The 19,742-nt window shown below is 40.9% G+C and overlaps 1 protein-coding gene across 2 annotated transcripts in view; it reads left to right on the top strand.

Moving 5' to 3' along the window:
- Positions 1-212: 212 nt before the first annotated feature.
- The window catches only part of ube3d (ubiquitin protein ligase E3D), a 179,176-nt gene continuing 159,646 nt past the window's right edge, over positions 213-19,742 (top strand). The window contains exon 1 of one of the 2 annotated variants that reach the window (XM_059645730.1): positions 213-1,670. The gene's annotated coding sequence lies outside the window, so the exon portion shown is untranslated. The remainder of the gene's footprint in view (positions 1,671-19,742) is intronic. The other variant, XM_048530254.2, reaches the window with a different exon arrangement.

Raw genomic sequence — 19,742 nt, 5'->3', positions numbered from 1 at the left:
GGGCCTGCTGTGTTCATCCAGCCTCACATTTCATTATCTTTAAAAACCCTGAAAGTGGGAATGAGTGACAAAGATAACAAAGTGTGAAGCTGGATGAACACAGCAGGCCAAGCAGCATCTTGCTCCTGAGACGCTGCTTGGCCTGCTGTGTTCATCCAGCTTCACACTTTGTTATCTTGGATTCTCCAGCATCTGCAGTTCCCATTATCTCTGAGTGACAAAGGCTGACTTTGCCTGTGATGCTCATGACAAAATGAAACATAGGCATATTTTGAATTCCTTTGAGAAGCTGACCCACCCTTTAGAAAATTTTTTTAAAAATCGATCAAATAATAAACACTAGAATTAAGCACTCAAAAACAAATGCAGTATCTTACCCAGAATTTAATTCTTCCCATTTTCCAATATCTTTCATCGTCTTCACCTCACAATAACCAAGTGGTCCCTTGCAAATGCTTGAGCAATATGGCTGCATTTCAGTTTCCAATATAGTTTGGGGTTGCTTTACCTTGATAACTTTTCAGTCTTTCTAATGTATATTATCTCAAAGCTGCCCCCATTCCACCACCTCTCCACTCTCCTGTTTTCTTTTCTTGATGTTACATGTTACATTGCAACTCTCCTTCTTGCCCTATAACCACGTCCTTTCTTCAGTGACTTCTTGCCCTTGATAGCTACACTTCTGTTCCCAGAGTCTCTCAGGTTCCAGAGAGTCACAAACTGTATTTGACAGGGGTTACACCGTGTTCCCAGGGGTGACTCTCTGCTCCTAGCAGTGACAAACTTTACTCCAGGTGATCACATTCTCTGGTCTCCAGAGGTTTCTCTCTCTTTTTCCACTTTGCCCCTCAGGGTCACGTTCTGGCTTCTTGTGTGTCAAAAACGTTACTGTCGGAGGTTTCACAACCTGTTTCTAATGGGGTAAATCTCAGTTCTCAGGAATTACATTCTGTTGATCATTACCTGCATCTTGCCAACTTGTCGGTCTCCCAACTTCGAGTCTCTCTCTTCCCCGCTTGCAAAGAGCTCCCAAATCCTTTTCCCAATTGCTCCAAAAGCTCTGTCCCTCGACATACTTAGCTCCAAAAAGCAACTCTCAATAAACTCCATCCCAGACTTCCCTATATTTCAGGTCCCTCACTACTACCCTATTTAACTGTATAGCTGGGCTCCTGCAGAATGCTTCGGCCTTTGCATCTTTCCCAGTGCTCAACTGTCTGAAAGCAGAAAAGACAGAACTGATGGATTTTTGGATCAAATGATCTTTCAATTGTGAAAACTTTCACAATAAGTGCACACATTTTTACTATAGATTGACAATTGATGTCACGATGAAGGAGAAACAAACCCGGGGCATCACGGAGCATTTACAATAGGACATAATTCTTTATGTAAACCAGGATACAAATAAGTCAATGGGTATTTTCTGAAATGTGACTTCTGAATGCTTAATGTGCTTCGCCCAAATTCCATTTTAATGAGGCTTTTAAATTTGGTTGGTTAGTACCATTGTAAAAATAGCATATAGAGAAATGTAGTGAGGGCTGTTTTTATTTGAACTTGACCAGTTGAAAGGCCAACTTGGACAAGGATCATCAAAGAGTCATTGTTATTGATTTAAATCTATGGCTTAATTCATTGTTGAACTTAGCTGATCTAACAAAACAGTGGTGAGTAGTATGATCGGGATCAATAAGTATATTAAGAGCAGTCTATTTTCAGTGAGGAGATTAGTGCTATGAAAGCTTTGTATGTTAACACTCCAAATCTGGTTTGACAGGCTTAACAAGCAAACAGTGTAGGTTCAGATATCTACATCAATACCATTTATGCTTTTTGGATGTAAGTTATGATTTAGGATGCATTTCTTTTCTTTTTATCTCATGATTGTTTTTCCGGCTGCAAACTAAGGAATTACTGGATTTATTAGATTATTCAATAATTACTACTCAAACTCAAATACTCTTTGGATTACTACAATCATTAAGATATTGTATTTAAACTGTTCCTGTTCATTATTTCAAATGTTGTGGACTCAATGCTTGTCTTGATAGAACATGTGTAGATTTATGCCAATATTTTATATTTGAAAAGTCAAATGTAATTTCAATATTTTACTTGATTATGCTTCTGTGAAGTACTTTGTAACTATTCTATCTATTTAAAGGCGCCATATGAATGCAAGTTGCTGCCTGCACAATGTAATTCTCTGGCAGACTTTGTCTTGAAGAAAATAAACAAATTTGTTTCATATACTTCTCAATTCATCAATTGTTGTTCATTTTACTCTTGGTCATTTTGATTGGGGTTTTCCACAATTAAAAACATTTAGCAGGTTGCATTCTAAAATGCAAATACTCCTATGATTGATGCCAATAGATCTTACTTAATGATCTTTCAGAATTTATTTTCCTCATGCTTTTACACATTTAGCAGATAGGTTTGAGAAACTGGAATGCTTTTGAGTATTTATTATTCTTCCGAAAAAGAAGGCTTGTTTAAAATCTAATTTTGACTTACTGACCGTTCCTTTAACCTAGTGCTTAGCAGTTTGAAGAATGATTATATGTGAGTGTTGCATACTATGCTTAGTCTAATACAACCCTTAAAGTTTAGTTAGTTTCGATATGGATGGGGAAACGGTTTAAACTCAATGCTGTCATGCAATTACTTCTGCTTTAAAAAAAGAGACATATCAAAAATCCAAAAATTCTGTTCCTCTTTTGTAGAATATAAAGAAGAACAACCTGGTTGAAATTAAACTGCTTGAAAATTTTATCAGAAATGGGAACTCACCAATTTGGATAGGAACCAACAATAAAAAGGCTGTTTCAGTTTTCAAAAATGTAAAGACTATTGTAAATAAGCTCCCACAGTCACAATTTGTAGGAAAATTAACTATATTTTAAGTTATTTGTGAAGTTGTAGCTTTGAACCTGAAAGATTAACTGTTTCTCTCCTCACAGATGCTGCCAGACCTGCTGAGTTTTTCCAGCATTGCCTGTTTTTATGTCAGATCTCCAGCATCCACAGTACATTTTCTTATTTGAAGCTTTTATCAGATGAGGTTTATTACTTATTGCTTCGGATATTATAAAAAGCATACCCAATGGAAGCATATCCAATGTTTGTTGTGTGCGCAAAGGTATAATTGGATGACTGTTTGTCTCACTGGGGATGAAGGAGAGTGAATGAGTGGGTAATTGTGAAAAACAGTCACTGGTAGTAAAAATGGATGTACTAAGTGTAACAATGAACATAGTAAGTCAACGATTGCTTTCAATACAACAGAATGACATTAGTGGATTATGATGGATTAGCTTGAACACTGCTCACATAGAGTCTCTGGCACAGAGTCTGTCCCTGCTGCTCAGAAGGGAAGGGGGAAGAGGAGCAGAGTCATTGGGGGCTCCAATGTTAGGGGGACAGATAGGAGGTTCTGTGGGGACGAGAGGGACTCACGGTTGGTGTGTTGCCTCCCAGGTGCCAGGGTGCGTGATGTCTCTGATTGTGTTTTTGGGATCCTTAAGGGGGAGGGGGAGCAGCCCCAAGTCGTGGTCCACATTGGCACCAATGACATAGGTAGGAAGAGAGATGGGGATTTAAGGCAGAAATTCAGGGAGCTAGGATGGAAGCTGAGAGCTAGGATGAACAGAGTTGTTGTCTCTGGTTTGCCCGTGCCACATGCTAGTGAGGCGAGGAATAGGGAGAGAGAGGAGTTGAACACGTGGCTACAGGGATGGTGCAGGAGGGAGGGTTTTGGATTCTTGGGTAATTGGGGCTCTTTCTGGGGTAGGTGGGACCTCTACAAGCAAGATGGTCTTCACCTGAACCAGAGGGTACCGATATCCTGGGGGGGAAATTTGCTAAGGCTATTCGGGTGGGTTTAAACTAATTCAGCAGGGGGATGGGCACCAAAATTGTAGTTCGACTATAGAAAAGGTTGAGAGTAGGGTGGTCCAAAATAAAGTTTCAGGGAAGCAAGATGGCACCGGCAAGCAAGAAGTTGGTTTGAAGTATGTCTACTTCAATGCCAGGAGCGTCCGGAATAAGATGGGTGAACTTGCAGCATGGGTTGGTACCTGGGACTTCGATGTTGTGGCCATTTCAGAGACATGGATAGAGCAGGGACAGGAATGGTTGTTGCAGGTTCCGGGATTTAGATGTTTCAGTAAATACAGAGAAGATGGTAAAAGGGGCGGAGGTGTGGCATTGTTGGTCAAGGACAGTATTACAGTTGCAGAAAGGATGTTTGGGAATTCGTCAACTGAGGTAGTTTAGGCTGAGGTTAGAAATAGGAAAGGAGAGGTCACCCTGTTGGGAGTTTTCTGTAGGCCTCCGAATAGTTCCAGAGATGTAGAGGAAAGGATAGCAAAGATGATTCTTGATAGGAGTGAGAGAGACAGGGTAGTTGTCATGGGGGACGTCAACATTCCAAATATTGACTGGGAACACTGTAGTTCGAGCACTATAGATGGGCCAGTTTTTGTCCAGTGTGTGCAGGAGGTCTTCCTGACACAGTATGTAGATAGGCCAACAAGGGGAGAAGACACATTAGATTTGGTACTGGGTAATGAGCCTGGCCAGGTGTTAGATTTGGAAGTAGGTGAGCACTTTGGTGATAGTGATCACAATTCTGTTATGTTTACTTTAGTGATGGAAAGGGATAGGTGTATACCACTGGGCAAGAGTTATAGCTGGGGGAAAGGCAATTACGATGAGATTAGGCAAGATTTAGGGAGCATAGGATGGGGAAGGAAACTGCAGGGGATGGGCACATTAGAAATGTGGAGCTTATTCAAGGAAAAGCTCCTGTGTGTCCTAGATAAGTATGTACCTGTCAGGCAGGGAGGAAGCTGTAGAGTGCGGGAGCCGTGGTTTACAAAGGAGGTGGAATCTCTGGTCAAGAGGAAGAAGAAGGCTTATGTTAGGATGAGATGTGAAGGCTCAGTTAGGGCACTTGAGGGCTACGAGGTAGCTAGGAAAGACCTAAAGAGAGAGCTGAGAAGAGCCATGAGGAGACATGAGAAGTTGTTGGCGGATAGGATCAGGGTAAACCCTAAGGCTTTCTATAGGTATTTAAGGAATAAAAGAATGATGAAAGTAAGATTAGGCCCAATCAAGGATACTAGTGGTAAGTTGTGTGTGGAGTCAGATGAGATAGGGGAAGTGCTAAATGAATATTTTTCAACAGTATTCACTCTAGAAAATGACAATGTTGTCGAGGAGAATACTGAGATACAGGCTACTAGACTAGGTGGGATTGAGATTCACAAGGAAGAGTTATTAGAAATCCTTCAGATGCTGAAGATAGATAAGTCCCCTGGGCCAGATGCGATTTATCCTCGGACCCTCTGGGGAGCCAGGGAGGAGATTGCCGAGCCTTTGGCATTGATCTTTAACTCGTCATTGTCTACAGGAATAGTGCCAGATGACTGTAGGATAGCAAATGTGGTTCCCCTGTTCAAGAAGGGAAGTAGAGACAACCCTGGTAATTATAGACCAGTGAGCCTTACCTCAGTTGTTGGTAAAGTGTTGGAAAAGGTTATAAGAGATAGGATTTATAATCATCTAGAAAAGAATAAATTGATTAGGGATAGTCAGCACAGTTTTGTGAAGGGAAGATTGTGCTTCACAAACCTTATTGAGTTCTTTGAGAAGGTGACCAAACAGGTAGATGAGAGTAAACCGGTTGATGTGGTGTATATGGATTTCAGCAAGGCGTTCGATAAGGTTCCCCACAATAGGCTATTGTACAAAATGCGGAGGAATGGAATTGTGGGAGACATAGCAGTTTGGATTGGAAATTGGCTTGCTGAAAGAAGACAGAGGGTGGTAGTTGATGGGAAATCTTCATCCTGGAGACCAGTTACTAGTGGTGTACCGCAAGGGTCGGTGTTGGGTCCACTGCTGTTTGTCATTTTTATAAACGACCTAGATGAGGGCGTAGAAGGATGGGTTAGTAAATTTGCAGATGACACTAAGGTCAGTGGAGTTGTGGATAGTGACGAAGGATGCTGTGGGTTGCAGAGAGACATAGATAAGCTGCAGAGCTGGGCTGAGGGGTGGCAAATGGAGTTTAATGCGGACAAGTGTGAGGTGATGCACATTGGTAGGAGTAACCAGAAGGCAAAGTACAGGACTAATGGTAAGATTCTTAGTAGTGTAGATGAGCATGAGCAGAGAGATCTCGGCGTCCATGTACGCAGATCCTTGAAAGTTGCCACCCAGGTTGACAGGGCTGTTAAGAAGGCATACAGTGCTGTAGCTTTTATTAATAGAGGGATCGAGTTCAGGAACCAAGAGGTTATGGTGAAACTGTACAAAATTCTGGTGCGGCTGCACTTGGAGTATTGCATAATAGTTCTGGTCACCGCATTATAAGAAAGATGTGGAAGCTTTGGAAAGGGTGCAGAGGAGATTTACTAGGATGTTGCCTGGTATGGAGGGAAGGTCTTACGAGGAAAGGCTGAGGGACTTGAGGCTGTTTTCATTAGAGAGAAGAAGGTTGAAAGGTGACTTAATTGAAACATATAAAATAATCAGGGGGCTAGATAGGGTAGATAGGGAGAGCCCTTTTCCTAGGATGGTGACGGTGAGTACGAGGGAGCATAGCTTTAAATTGAGGGGTGAAAGATATAGGACAGATGTTAGAGGTAGTTTCTTTACTCAGAGAGTAGTAAGGAAATGGAACGCTTTGCCTGCAACGGTAGTAGATTCACCAACTTTAGGTACATTTAAGTCGTCATTGGATAAGCATATGGACGTACGTGGAATAGTGTAGGTTAGATGGGCTTGAGATTGGTATGACAGGTCGGCACAACATCGAGGGCCGAAGGGCCTGTACTGTGCTGTAATGTTCTATGTTCTCCATGTTCTATAGCGATATACAGCACGGAAACAGGCTCCTTGGTCCAACTCATCCATGCTGACCAGATACCCTAAATTAATCTCGTCCCATTTACCAGCATTTGATCCTAAACCCTTCCTATTCGTACACCCATCCAGATGCCTTATAAATGTTTAAATGTTTTAATTTTACCAGGCTCCAAAATTTCCTCAGGCAGCTCATTCCATACACATGCCACCCTCTGTGTGAAAAAGTTGCCCATTGGGTCCCTCTTAAATCTTTCACCTTAAACCCATGCCCTCTAGTTTTGGACTCCCCCACCCCGGGGAAAAGACCTTGGCTATTTACCCTATCCATGTCCCTCATGATATTATAAACCTCTATGACGTGACCCCTCAGCCTCTGACGGTCAGGGAAAACAGCCCCACTGCCTATTTTGCCTCTCCCTGTAGTTCAAACCCTCGAATCCCAGCAACATCCTTGTAAATCTTTTCTGAATTCTTTTAAATTTCATATTGTTTCCTATAACAGTGCGACAAAATTGAACACAGTATTCCAAAAGCGGCCTAACCAGTGTCCTGTACAGCTGTAACATGATCTCCCAACTACTATCCTCAATGTACTGACCAATAAAGGCAAGCATACCAAACACCTTCTTCACTGTCCTATTGACCTGCGACTCAACTTTCAAAGAACTGTGAACCTGCACTTCCAAGATCTTTTTGTTCTGCAATATTCCCCAGAACCTTAACATTAAGTGTATTAGTCCCAACCCGATTTGCCTTTCCAAAATGCAGCACCTCACATGTATCTAAATTTAACTCCACTTGCCAATCTTTAGCCCATTGGCCCATCTGATCAAGTTCTGTTGTACTGTGAGGTAACTTTCTTTGTTGTCCACTACACCTCCAAGTTTGGTGTTATCTATAAAAGTACTCACCATACCGCCTATATTCACATCCAAATCATTTATATAAAATGACAAAAAGCAGCAGCCCAGTGCCATTCAAAAAGCAACCCTCCACCACATCATCTGTCTCCTACCTTCAACCTAATTTTGTATCCGATTTGCTAGCACTCCCTGGATTCCATGTAATCTAACCTTGCTGACCAGTTTACCATGCAGAACCTTGCTGACATCTTGCTGAAGTCCATACAGACAACGTCCACTGCTCTGCCTTCATCAGTCTTTTTTGTCACTTCTTCAAAAAACTCAACCAAGTTAGTGAGGCACAATTTCCCACTCACAAAGCTACAGTGATTATCCCTGATCAATTCTTGCCTTTCTAAATATTACGTGTTGGATTCATGCTCTGCATGTTGTTTCCCGTTGTAAAAGAGTCACAAATAGGTCAAATGCAGCCTCTTAAAAAAAAAGCAAGAGAGGTAACATTTCTTTGATTATTGCATTGCAAATGAGGTGCATCGTTCTAGACTGAGATATTGCTTTACAGATATCCAACAAGATACAGCAATGCAAATAAATAAATACAAAGTAATACAAACACTGAAATTATAATGCTAACAGGATTTTCAACACAGTTAACAAAATCACTTGTATTTATAAAAACTAAAAGAACTGCAGATGCTGTAAATCAGGAACAAAAACAAAGTTGCTGGAAAAGCTCAGCAGGTCTGGCAGCATCAGTGAAGGAGAAAACCGAGTTAACGTTTTGGGTCCGGTGACCCTTCTCAGTTCTTCCAGACCTACTGAGCTTTTCCAGCAACTTTGCCTTTGTCACTTGTATTTATATAGTGCTTTTGAGGTAATAAAATGCCTGAAGATATCTTGTGGGACTTTTACCCAGCAAAATTTGGCATTGGTCTGAATTTTTAAAGCCATTGAACAACTTGGACACTGGGGAGAAGGGTTGCTGAATTGTGTGAGATTGGCAGTGAGTAATTTCTCAATGTCAAGAGTAAAACATTCTATTTTCCAACCAGGTGTTAAACAACAAACAGAGATTCTTGCTACTAGCTGATAAGCAGCATATTTGCATATATATGCACATGCTAACGTATATATGCAAGTATTATGTAAACTTGCCCAACTGGTAGGCAGTTTCTCATTCTCCCAACTGTCAGACAGAAACTGGAGTGCGACAATTCCTGAAATGAAAGTCAGAGTGGGATAACCTGGTGGCTTCAGCTCTCTGCTTGCTTCCCTGGCCCTCCATCTTGGGCAGCGGGAACCACCATCTCAGGGCATGGTCCATGGGCAGTAATTGTGCATACTCTGCTGTTCATCAGGTCCTCCAGGCCCCTGTTGGCTAGGTGGGGAACCAATTCCCCTCTGTCCGACATGTCTGAGACACTTGACACGAACTGTGCCGGGCAGCTGCGGATTGGCAGCACTTGACCAGTTGCACAATAATTGGGGCATCAGAGGGACATGGTACACAAGTAATGAAGTGAGTTTGGGAGAATTATGTTAGAAAACACATTAGGGCTCCCAGAGGGAAATCCTGCATGAAACTCACCTAAATTTACACAGAGGAGCTCTGGTCAAATTCAGCCCAGGCAAACAGAAATGAGAAAAAGGGGAAAAAAAATGTTTTGCCATTTGTACTGTACGTGGGAAGTCAATTGCTCAGATCATTGATGATAGCAAGTTCTAATGGATTGGAATATACTCTTGAGCCCAGGTTTTCATCATACAGGAGAGCCAGAATTCTCAGGAATCTTAAGTTCTGTCCTTCAACAAAACATTTTGCATTTTGTAGGGCACAAATGGAGTCTGCTCAGGATTTTCAAATGCATGGTTTGTGGAGACAGCTGGCCATTTGAATTATCAGCTACCTACTCTCCTACATGAGTTTGCTGATGTAAATTCCTGACGTCCAAGGCGTACAGATTAGACCAGGTGCGTATGGAGCAGAACCTTGTGGACTCACTTGGTTTGACTGTATACCCTCTTGGAGAGCTAAGGTAGTTCTCTGCACCTGGTCCTGGGACACCTTTGGTGAAGGTAAGACACTGTTTCAGAAAGGTACTGAACCATTTGGAGCTGTTAAAAGTACACATGCTTGTGAGAAAGAAGTGCATTAGGTGATTGGAACTGTCCAGCTGCCAAAGAACTGTTAAACATGTCAAAGGATTACAAAATATGTAGAGTTAAAAAAAAGCTACTTGGTATTTTAATATACATTTTGGTGCAAGTCATTACAGGAATTGGGCTGCATGGCTGTTTTCCCAGTCTGTCATTTTCATATTTGGGGCTGTCATGTGAACATCTTGATGGATAATTCTAACTGCTATATAAATATTTGCTTACATAAGAGATGATATATTTAAGTGATATATTTGTTTTTGTGAGGAATAATTTAAATGTATTGCTTTTTTTTATAAGAACAATATCATTGATAAGCACATAACTTTATTTTTAGTCAACATGCTTCCTGAATTTTACCCATTGCATATGTTAGGTTAGTTGGCCGGGACAGGGGAGGTGACAGGGTGTGAATTGGTTAGGCATGTGCTGAAATTACAGGGATTATAAGGAGCACAGGTTGATTGGGGCACAGGTTGACATAGAACATATGAGGGAACATGAGAGTGGTTTAAAAGGGTATAGGGTGGCACAAGAGATTATATGGATAGGCATATAGACAACTGGATAGATAAAGAGATACAGGGTGGCAGGAGTGTATAAGGTGCAAAAGGGATGAACAGGCATGCATTGGGCATGGAACATCTGAGGTGACATGTGTTGGAAGGACTGGGTTTAGGAGGTGCGTGAGCTGAGAGTTAGAGGTTTGTTCTTGGTTTTATTCTTTATTGTAGTGTAGACGTGACACACTGAGTTCAGCCTGGTGCCCAGCCCACAAACTCCACTGTCATTTTGTGGTCAGATAGCCGGCCTCACAAAGAGCACAACCATCCATCATTGAAAGTCTGACTCCGGGCACAGGCTTACAGAACTTTCTGCCTTTGTGCACTTGGTCTGGCAGTGAAAATCCAACCTTTCGACAGAGCCTGGTAAAGATTTCATATATCTCCAGAAGTGAGAAATGGCCTTTAGTTGCTGTGCTACGTCCTTCGTTTCGTTATCATTCCAGACCCTCCAAGTTCAGGCAAACAGCTGATTCAGACGACACTAACCAGGCATTCAATAATGTAACTGCTATGATATAGGGTGTGTCTATCTGTGGGAGAATGCTTGGCCTCAGCTCATTGTGGACTCACACAGCCCATTGCTGCCTGTCTCTATAGTCCAGCCTTGCTTGTGTCGAGTGTCACTTTATAAACCTTCCATGATTGATGGATGTAATGGTGGATCGTCATGGTAGATACTAACATTACAATTTATTTTTAGACATTTATTTTTGCTCCTTTGAAAGAGGAGAGCGCAGTATTTACGTTTGGTTTAAGCTGCTAACATTGAAGCAACTAAATCTCTCGCTGGATACTTTAGAAAAGAGCAAAATTTTAAAAAAAAGGTCTCCTCTCAGGTTTTGAAATGCAATGTCCTAAATTGTGCATTGTCTCCAATTTCTCTTTTCCATGCCTGGTGAGTGTGGTTAGCACCATTAAAATCATGAGCAATTCTCAGTGGACTCCCCACAGTCTGCGAAAGCACAAGTCAGGGGTGTGTTGGAATGCTCTCTGTTGTTGAAGTAGCCCTTGATCAGTGTGGTATAGATATGGCTGCAGTAACAGAATTAGCATGCTTGCTTCAGCACTTTTGTGAGGTCATAAGTTAGAGTGATGATAGCATTGAGTAGGGGGTAACCCAAGGTAACAGGGTCTATTTTGAACAAAGAATCATACAAATTAAAATACAGGGAGTAGTGCACAATCAGCAGCTGTGGAGGACTGTAAGAGACAGTTTGATAAGAAATATCTAAGAACAGACAGCCTGAAGTTTGTACAAGCATTGAAGGGAAAAGTAGAATCCCACAATTACAGAGACAGAGGCTAAGGGTGGGGTTATGGCTTGTAAAAATCTCAGAGATCAGATAAGTTCATTGAGCTCTTAAATTGGTGAGTTTCAGTCTTATCAATGAAAAGGATGTTGTCTTATTAGGTAAAAAGAGTTAGTCAGAGTAAGGACAGTAAATTTCATCTCAGAAGACAGTATGGGACTAGACTGAGTTATAATGCAGCTGCAAGATACAGGACCAATGTCCATCTGAGCCTCCAAGGTCAATTGGGACCGAAACTGCTCACGACTAGTTAGCTAAAGAACATTAACAGTAGGTGTAAACATAAAACTTTACATATAACTAATTTTATAGCAGAACTGATATTATGAATCTTACAGCAATTAGTAAGAACTAACTTCTATTCGTATCTCCTGTGATTAGGACAGTGGGAAATGTAAGGTGAGTAACAGAAAGATAGAGATAGCTGGGAATAAAATGAATAACAGAATTCGAACGGCCCTTAGAGATAAACTGGTTTGCGAAATGTCTGAAAAAGTGTATAACCTTTAACTTTGGAATGTGAGTTAATGGGACGCATTATAAGATCTCAAGGCGTGACAAGTACAATATCTGGTAAACGTCATGAGACCATGGGGAACCTGGGGCTGCCGATTGGGACGTTCATCATTGATTAGGTGTTTCACAAGATTGGATGCATAGATTAAGGGGGAATGAGCCATGTCAATGCTGCATATAATTATTGTAACATGAAATGTATAAAAATGCTGTATCCCAGTGGGGAAATCAGAGCGCCATTGGCGTCTCTTCTGATCTGACCTCGAATTAAGTGGTCTCTGGCCTCTCTTGCATGTGTGGTTAAAAAGCTCGAATAAAGATCGATTGTACTTCTGATACAGAACTTGAGGCTGCTCTTTGACTTCTTTCTCTAACACTCCTCACTTGCCTGGAATGAGTGCATTTCAGAACACTCAAGAAGTTCAACACCATACCTAACAAAGTTTCATTGGATCCACATTCACAAACGTCCACTCCCAACACCACTGATGCTCAGTATTAGCAATATGTACCAACTAGCAGATGGTACTTTGCATTGCTGAAATTCACCAAGGCTCCTAATACCACACCTTTAAAAAGACAACCACTTTCATTGAGAAGGACGAGGGCAGCAGGTACATGGGAACACCGCCACCTGCAAGTTCCTCTCCAAGCCATTCACCATCCTGACTTGGAAATATAATGCCATTCCTTCAGTTTCGCCAGGTTAAGGTTTTGGACTCCCTCCCTAACAGCATTATGGGCCTACCTGCACCAAATGGTCTGCAACGGTTCAAGAAGACATCATCACTGCCTTCTCAAGGGCAATTGGTGAACAAATATTGACCCAGCCAGTGAATCACATAATCCCTGGCTGATTTGCTTTTTTTAAAAAAATCTTTCTGAGGGCTCTGATATAGTGACCTGCAGGAGGGTTATTAGGGCTGATTCCCTCTTATTTCCTTTGACTATTTGGAACCTATCTGGATTTATGATTTCTTTCTAGGAGCATGTTCCCTCCCAAACCCACTAATTGAACTTATTGCCTTAAACTTTTCTACGTTATGGGTCTAAATTTCAGCATTTTACCCTGTTCATTCAACCAACTTTAACATTTCCAGTGGCCTTTCCTGTTCTAGATATAATGGTTGCAATTCTCCATTGACTAGCCCATTCTGGTAAATATGAGACTTTTTGTTTTGACAGTTATCCTTTGGAACCAACACAATCATTTGACCACCACAAGGGATCTGACCGTGATCAGACAAACTGTGATTTATAGCGGGTTAATCCTCATGGGGGTGTGCAACATTTTGTTTTGAGAGATACTTGACTTCTTGTAACTTCCTATAATTTCTTCAGAATCTGCATATGTATAATCGATAACAAGCAACACTGCATACACGAACATGGTGTACAAGTATTATTTTCTGTCTTTTCTAATACCCTTCCTTGGCCTTACATTTTTAAGCTCCTCTCTCTTTTATATCCTGATTGAAAATTGTTTCTAATGGCCTTACTTTAAATTGGAAGGCTCTATTAACTCTTTGATACTTTGACTTCACTGAACGTCTTTCTGCCATACTGCAGTGCATTCAAATGCTATGTAAAAATAGTACTAATTGCATCCCATTCTGAAGATGGAAATTGATCACTTACTATTGATGCAACTTGAGGATTCCTACCAAAAACTAACATGAACTATATCCTCCTCTTAGCCCATGCTAGTACAGATGATAATATACAGTTTGGCTGATCTGCTAAAAATTTATGAACCAGAATATCTGTTACTGCACGGTTCCTTACTTTTATTATTTTCCTATGGATTATTGATGACTGATGACATCTCGTCAAATCTATAAAATGTAAAATTATATTATTTATCATTATCAAGTACATTTAAGTCCCTAGTCTATATCTCAATCTCTTGCTAATAGCAGACTTAGTATAGGCTGTGATGGTGTCCCTTTTATTTGCAAATTTCACATCATTCATGTATTTCTTCAATATATTTATTGTACTCTCCATCCCATATACCTGCATCTTTTACTGAAACTTTTAACCTTTAGAAGTACACACAGGCAAATTGCCTGTGTAACTCTAACACAAATACATTTGTTTTCTCAAATTTTACTCTCTAATGTCAACAATACTTTTACAATTTCTATAGTGGAGCTTTCAAATGTACATACTTTCCAAATACAATAGCTTAGTCATTTTTTGTATACAGTTTTATCTGTGCTTTCTTCATTGATGGCCTATGACTCAAAGCTGGGTGGCAGTGTGAAATGTGAGGAAGATGTTATGAGAATACAGGGTGACTTGGACAGGCTAGGTGAGTGGACGGATGCATGGCAGATGCAGTTTAATGTGGATAAATGTGTGGTTATCCACTTTGGTGGCAAGAACAGAAAGGTAGATTACTATCTAAATGGAGTCAAGTTAGGTAAAGGAGAAGCGCAACGAGATCTGGGTGTTCTTGTACACCAGTCAATGAAAGCAAGCATGCAGGTACAACAGGCAGTGAAGAAAGCTAATAGCATGCTGGCCTTCATAACAAGAGGAATTGATTATAGGAGCAAAGAGGTCCTTCTGCAGCTGTACAGGGCCCTGGTGAGACCGCACCTGGAGTATTGTGTGCAGTTTTGGTCTCCAAATTTGAGGAAGGACATTCTGGCTATTGAGGGAGTGCAGCGTAGGTTCACGAGGTCAATTCCTGGAATGGCAGGACTATCATATGTTGAAAGATTGGAGCGACTGGGCTTGTATACACTTGAGTTTAGGAGGATGAGAGGGGATCTGATTCAGACGTATAAGATAATTAAAGGATTGGACACTGTGGAGGCAGGAAACATGTTTCCGCTGATGGGGGAGTCCAGAATCAGAGGACACAGTTTAAAAATAAGGGGTAGGCCATTTAGAACAGAGTTGAGGAAAAGTTTCTTTACCCAGTGAGTGGTGGATATATGGAATGCTCTGCCCCAGAAGGCAGTGGAGGCCAAGTCTCTGGATAGTTTCAAGAAAGAGCTAGATAGAGCTCTTCAAGATAGTGGAATCAAGGGTTATGGGGATAAGGCAGGAACAGGATACTGATTGTGGATGATCATCCATGATCATAATGAATGGTGGTGCTGGCTCGAAGGGCCAAATGGCCTACTCCAGCACCTATTGTCTATTGTCTATTTAATAACAATGACATTTTATTATACATTATATCAACGGTGGTGAAATGATTGATTCCAACTATTTTATAAAGAAGACCACTTTTTTCAAAAAGTTTAGAGTATTATCATCCGAAATCTGAAACCTGTAAGACTTTCAAATTCCTTAACTTTGTCCTGATTCTCAATTACACTAGACAGTAATTTCCACAGGCTATAGTTGTGCATTCACTCTCTAAAACTGCACACTTGAAATTCTGTCACCAACACATTCAGCACTGGGCTGAAACTTCTTGTGATCAATACAAAGATGCCTCTGAGCTATGTTTCTATCTTCTTCCTCTGAACCTTTGACTTCATGGTTAGTTTTAAATACTTCATTATACAGTATAGGGCAGTTCATTGGGGAGTTGAAAAATCAACTGATTACACCCTGGCTGTTCCAGGGGTTCATTCTCTCTTTGTAAACCCAAATTCTGTTTGCTTTTCAAACTTATTGGTAACATTTCTGTCCTCATCTCCATTAGTTACAGTTCTCTTTTTGTATTGTTACCTCCATTAGATGGTCTCACCGATGTGTTACCATTGTGTCCGACATTTTCTGGTGCATTGCCAAATGCCATTTTGTGCAGCGTTGGAAAAGAATGCATTCCTAAGAATATTTATTTTATTCTATACTATTTTTCTTCTATTATTTGTTCCAGCAATATATGTATATCTATGTATTTAACTCCCATCAGAACTAGAAGACTGCCCATACTTGATACCCTGGCACAACCCATTAACTTAAATGCTAGAATATTATGGGGAAATTCCCAATTAAATGTCTGCATCCTGCATAAAATATAATAAATTCCATTAAGTACACTTCAGCCTCATTAAGAGTAGATAATTCACCTTTTTGATAAATTTTAAGTGTTCAAACATTCATCTGTGTTCAAATCTTCAGGCTCCGATTCCAAATAAAAGATTTTGCTTCTTATCCTGCTTTTCTTTGGTAATCAAAGTGCGCTAGCCATACCTTGTTTCCTCTTAGGCACGAACTAGCCCAGGTCCACATTATCTTCCCACTTGTCATAAGGTAATTTTCAGTAAACAGGAATAAATAGTCATACCTCGAAACTTTACATTTTGACTTGTCAATTTTCTGCCACTGTTACTCTATACCAGAAGATAACTGTATCTGAACAAAGTCCAAATCCGTAGATTTTGTGAGACCTTTCTTTCATTTAACCATACTCCATAAAACACCTACCTGCCTCTATTAATAACTGTCTACATTTATTCAACCAATTTTGATCCAATTAACCATTTATTAATTAATACATTCATTACTTGTACTCTCATTCCATTAGGTCTCAGGTATTCCTTCAAATTATACTAGATGATAACATTGTGAGCTAAAGCATTTTTACACAAGCCTTCCAGTATTTAAACTAATAATCCTGTAGCAATGACCATGTTCTGGAAGATGTTCTCCCTTAATATGGTCCTTTTCAGCTCGATTGTGGGACATACTATAGTGTAAAGAGAGTAGGAAGTGCTGATGCTGGAGAATCTGAGACAACAAGGTGTAGAGCTGGATGAACACAGCAGGCCAAGCAGCATCTGCTCCTCTGATGCTGTTTGGCCTGCTGTATTCATCCAGCTCTACACCTTGTTGTCTCATACTATAATGAAGCTTTGTTTAGCTCTGTGATTTCTAACAAATGCATGATTCAAGCAGTCCTGGATGTCTAGTCTTTTAGTGAGATATAACTGTGTCCTGGCACTCAGCAACAACTGATACTGGGCCCTGATGATGCACCACTCAGTCATAACAATTGGGATTAATTAAGGGTAACCGGACCTGAAATGTTAACTCTGGTTTCTCTTCACAGATGCCGTCAGGGCAATCCCACTGACTGAAGAGTCCAGAATCAGGTGTCACCGTTTAATGATATGGGGTAGGCTATTTAGAAATGAATAGAATAGAGTATCCTTTATTGTTACATGTATTCAAGTACAGGAGTAAAGTGAAAAGTTTACAATGTCACCCCAAATGGTACTATCTTAGTACAAAGTACCTTGTACAGATCTCAGGTACAAAATACAGAAATAAAGGAAAAGGAAAGGCAAAAAAAATTACTACTTACAGTTGGTCATAGTACAGGTGGGAAAAATGAGAATAGCTAGATTGATAGCAGCAGAAATTTCGCCACCCAGAAACTTTGAGACTGTGGAATGCTCTGCCACAGAAGGTGGTTGAAGCCAAAATTCTTGCATGTTTTCAAGAAAGATGTAGATACAGTTCTTAAGGCTAAAGGGTTCAAAAGGTATTGAATGAAACGGGGGATGAGAATAGGGCATTGAGCTGGATGATCATCCACGATAATATTGGATGCTGGAGCAGGGATGAATGGCCTACTCCTGTGCTTATATTCTATTTTCCTCTGGTAAATAAACAAGACCATTGAACAGATTGTTACAAAGATCTATCCATTTCAACTATGTCCTTCATGGGAATAAACCTGCTATCCTTAGTCAGCCTGAACTACTTGTAGCGCCAGACACAGAGTTAACCATTCTCTGAAATTGTCTAGCAAGGCACTCATCTACATCAGTGATAATGGGAACTGCAGATGCTGGAGAATCCAAGATAACAAAGTGTGGAGCTGGATGAACACAGCAGGCCAAGCAGCATCTCAGGAGCACAAAAGCTGACATTTCGGACCTAGACCCTTCATCAGAGAGCAGAGACCTCTCTGATGAAGGGTCTAGGGCCGAAACGTCAGCTTTTGTGCTCCTGAGATGCTGCTTGGCCTGCTGTGTTCATCCAGCTCCACACTCATCTACATCAAACCATTTGAAGTACTGAGGGTGTATCTGCACCACGTGAATGGCTGTACTGTGAGAAGGTGACCTGCCACCGCATTCCCAAAGCCAATTAGAGATGGTCAGTAAATGCTGGCCTTGCCTACAATACTACCCCGAACCCCCCCCCCCCTCCCCACCTGCCCCACTCCGGTTATACTCTCTTCTACCCTCTTTTTTGGCAGTAGATATAAAAATTTGTATACATGTACAAATAAATTCAAGAACAGCTTCTCCCCTGCTGTTATTAGACATCTGAATGGACCTCTCAAATTTTAAACGTAATGTTGATTTTGCTGTCTGTGCACCTTCTCTGCAGCCATAACATTGCATTCCTCACTCTGTTCTACAGCCTGAGTGCACTTTGTATGGTCTGATCTGCCTGTACTCCATGCAAAACCTAACTTTTCACTGTACCTGGAACACGTGACAATAGCAAATTAAAACAAATCAAATCAAATCAAATCATATTCAAAACTGAATAAAATAAATTTTAGGATTCCTCGAGCTGACCTTGAACCTCAATCCTGGTGAAACATGTATATGTATGGCATTCAAGTTTATCTCTGGAAGTGGATGGACTTAGAGAGTCATACAGCATGGAAACAGACCCTTTGATAGAACTCTTCCATGCCGACAAGCCATCCCAGTCTGACCTTTGGTCCATGTCCCTCTAAACCCTTCTCCTTCATATATCCAAGATAATAAAATGTGAGGCTGGATGAACACAGCAGGCCCAGCAGCATCTCAGGAGCACAAAAGCTGACGTTTCGGGCCTAGACCCTTCATATATCCATCCAGGTGCCTTTTAAATGCTGTAATTGTGCCAGCCTCCACCACTTTCTCTGGCAGCTCATTCTGGACATGCACCATGCTCTGTGTGAGAAAGTTACCCTTCAGGTCCTTTTTAGATTCTTCCCCTCTCACCTTAAACCTATGCCCTCTAGTTTTGGACTCTGCCACCCCAGGAAAAAGACCTTACCACTCACCCTATCCAAAGTTTTATAAACCTCTGTAAGGTCCCCCCTCAGCTTCTGACAATTAATAGAAAAAAGCCCCAGTCTATTCAATATCTATACATCAAATGCTTCAATTCCAGCAACATCCTTCCAAATCTTTTCTTCATCCTCTCAAATTTAATGTCTTTCCTAAATAGAGAGTGACTAGAATTGCATGCAGTATTGTAAAATTATCCTCACTCAGGTCCTATATATATGACCTCCAAATTCCTTTACTCAATGTTGTGACCAATGACGGCAAGTGTACCAAACACCTTCTTTTCCACACTGTCCACCTGCAACTGCACTTTCAAGGAACCATACGCCTGCACCACTAGGTCTCTTTCCAGGGCCCTGCCATCAATCATATAAATCCTGTTCTGATTTGCCTTACCAAAAAACAGCACCTCACATTTATCTAAATTAAACTCCATTCCTCACTTCTTGACCCATTGGCCCA

Source organism: Stegostoma tigrinum, chromosome 4, assembly GCF_030684315.1.
Source record: "Stegostoma tigrinum isolate sSteTig4 chromosome 4, sSteTig4.hap1, whole genome shotgun sequence".
Lineage (NCBI taxonomy): Eukaryota > Metazoa > Chordata > Chondrichthyes > Orectolobiformes > Stegostomatidae > Stegostoma > Stegostoma tigrinum.
The sequence above is the reverse complement of the archived record's forward strand: the minus strand, read 5'-3'. Positions and strand labels throughout refer to the sequence as shown.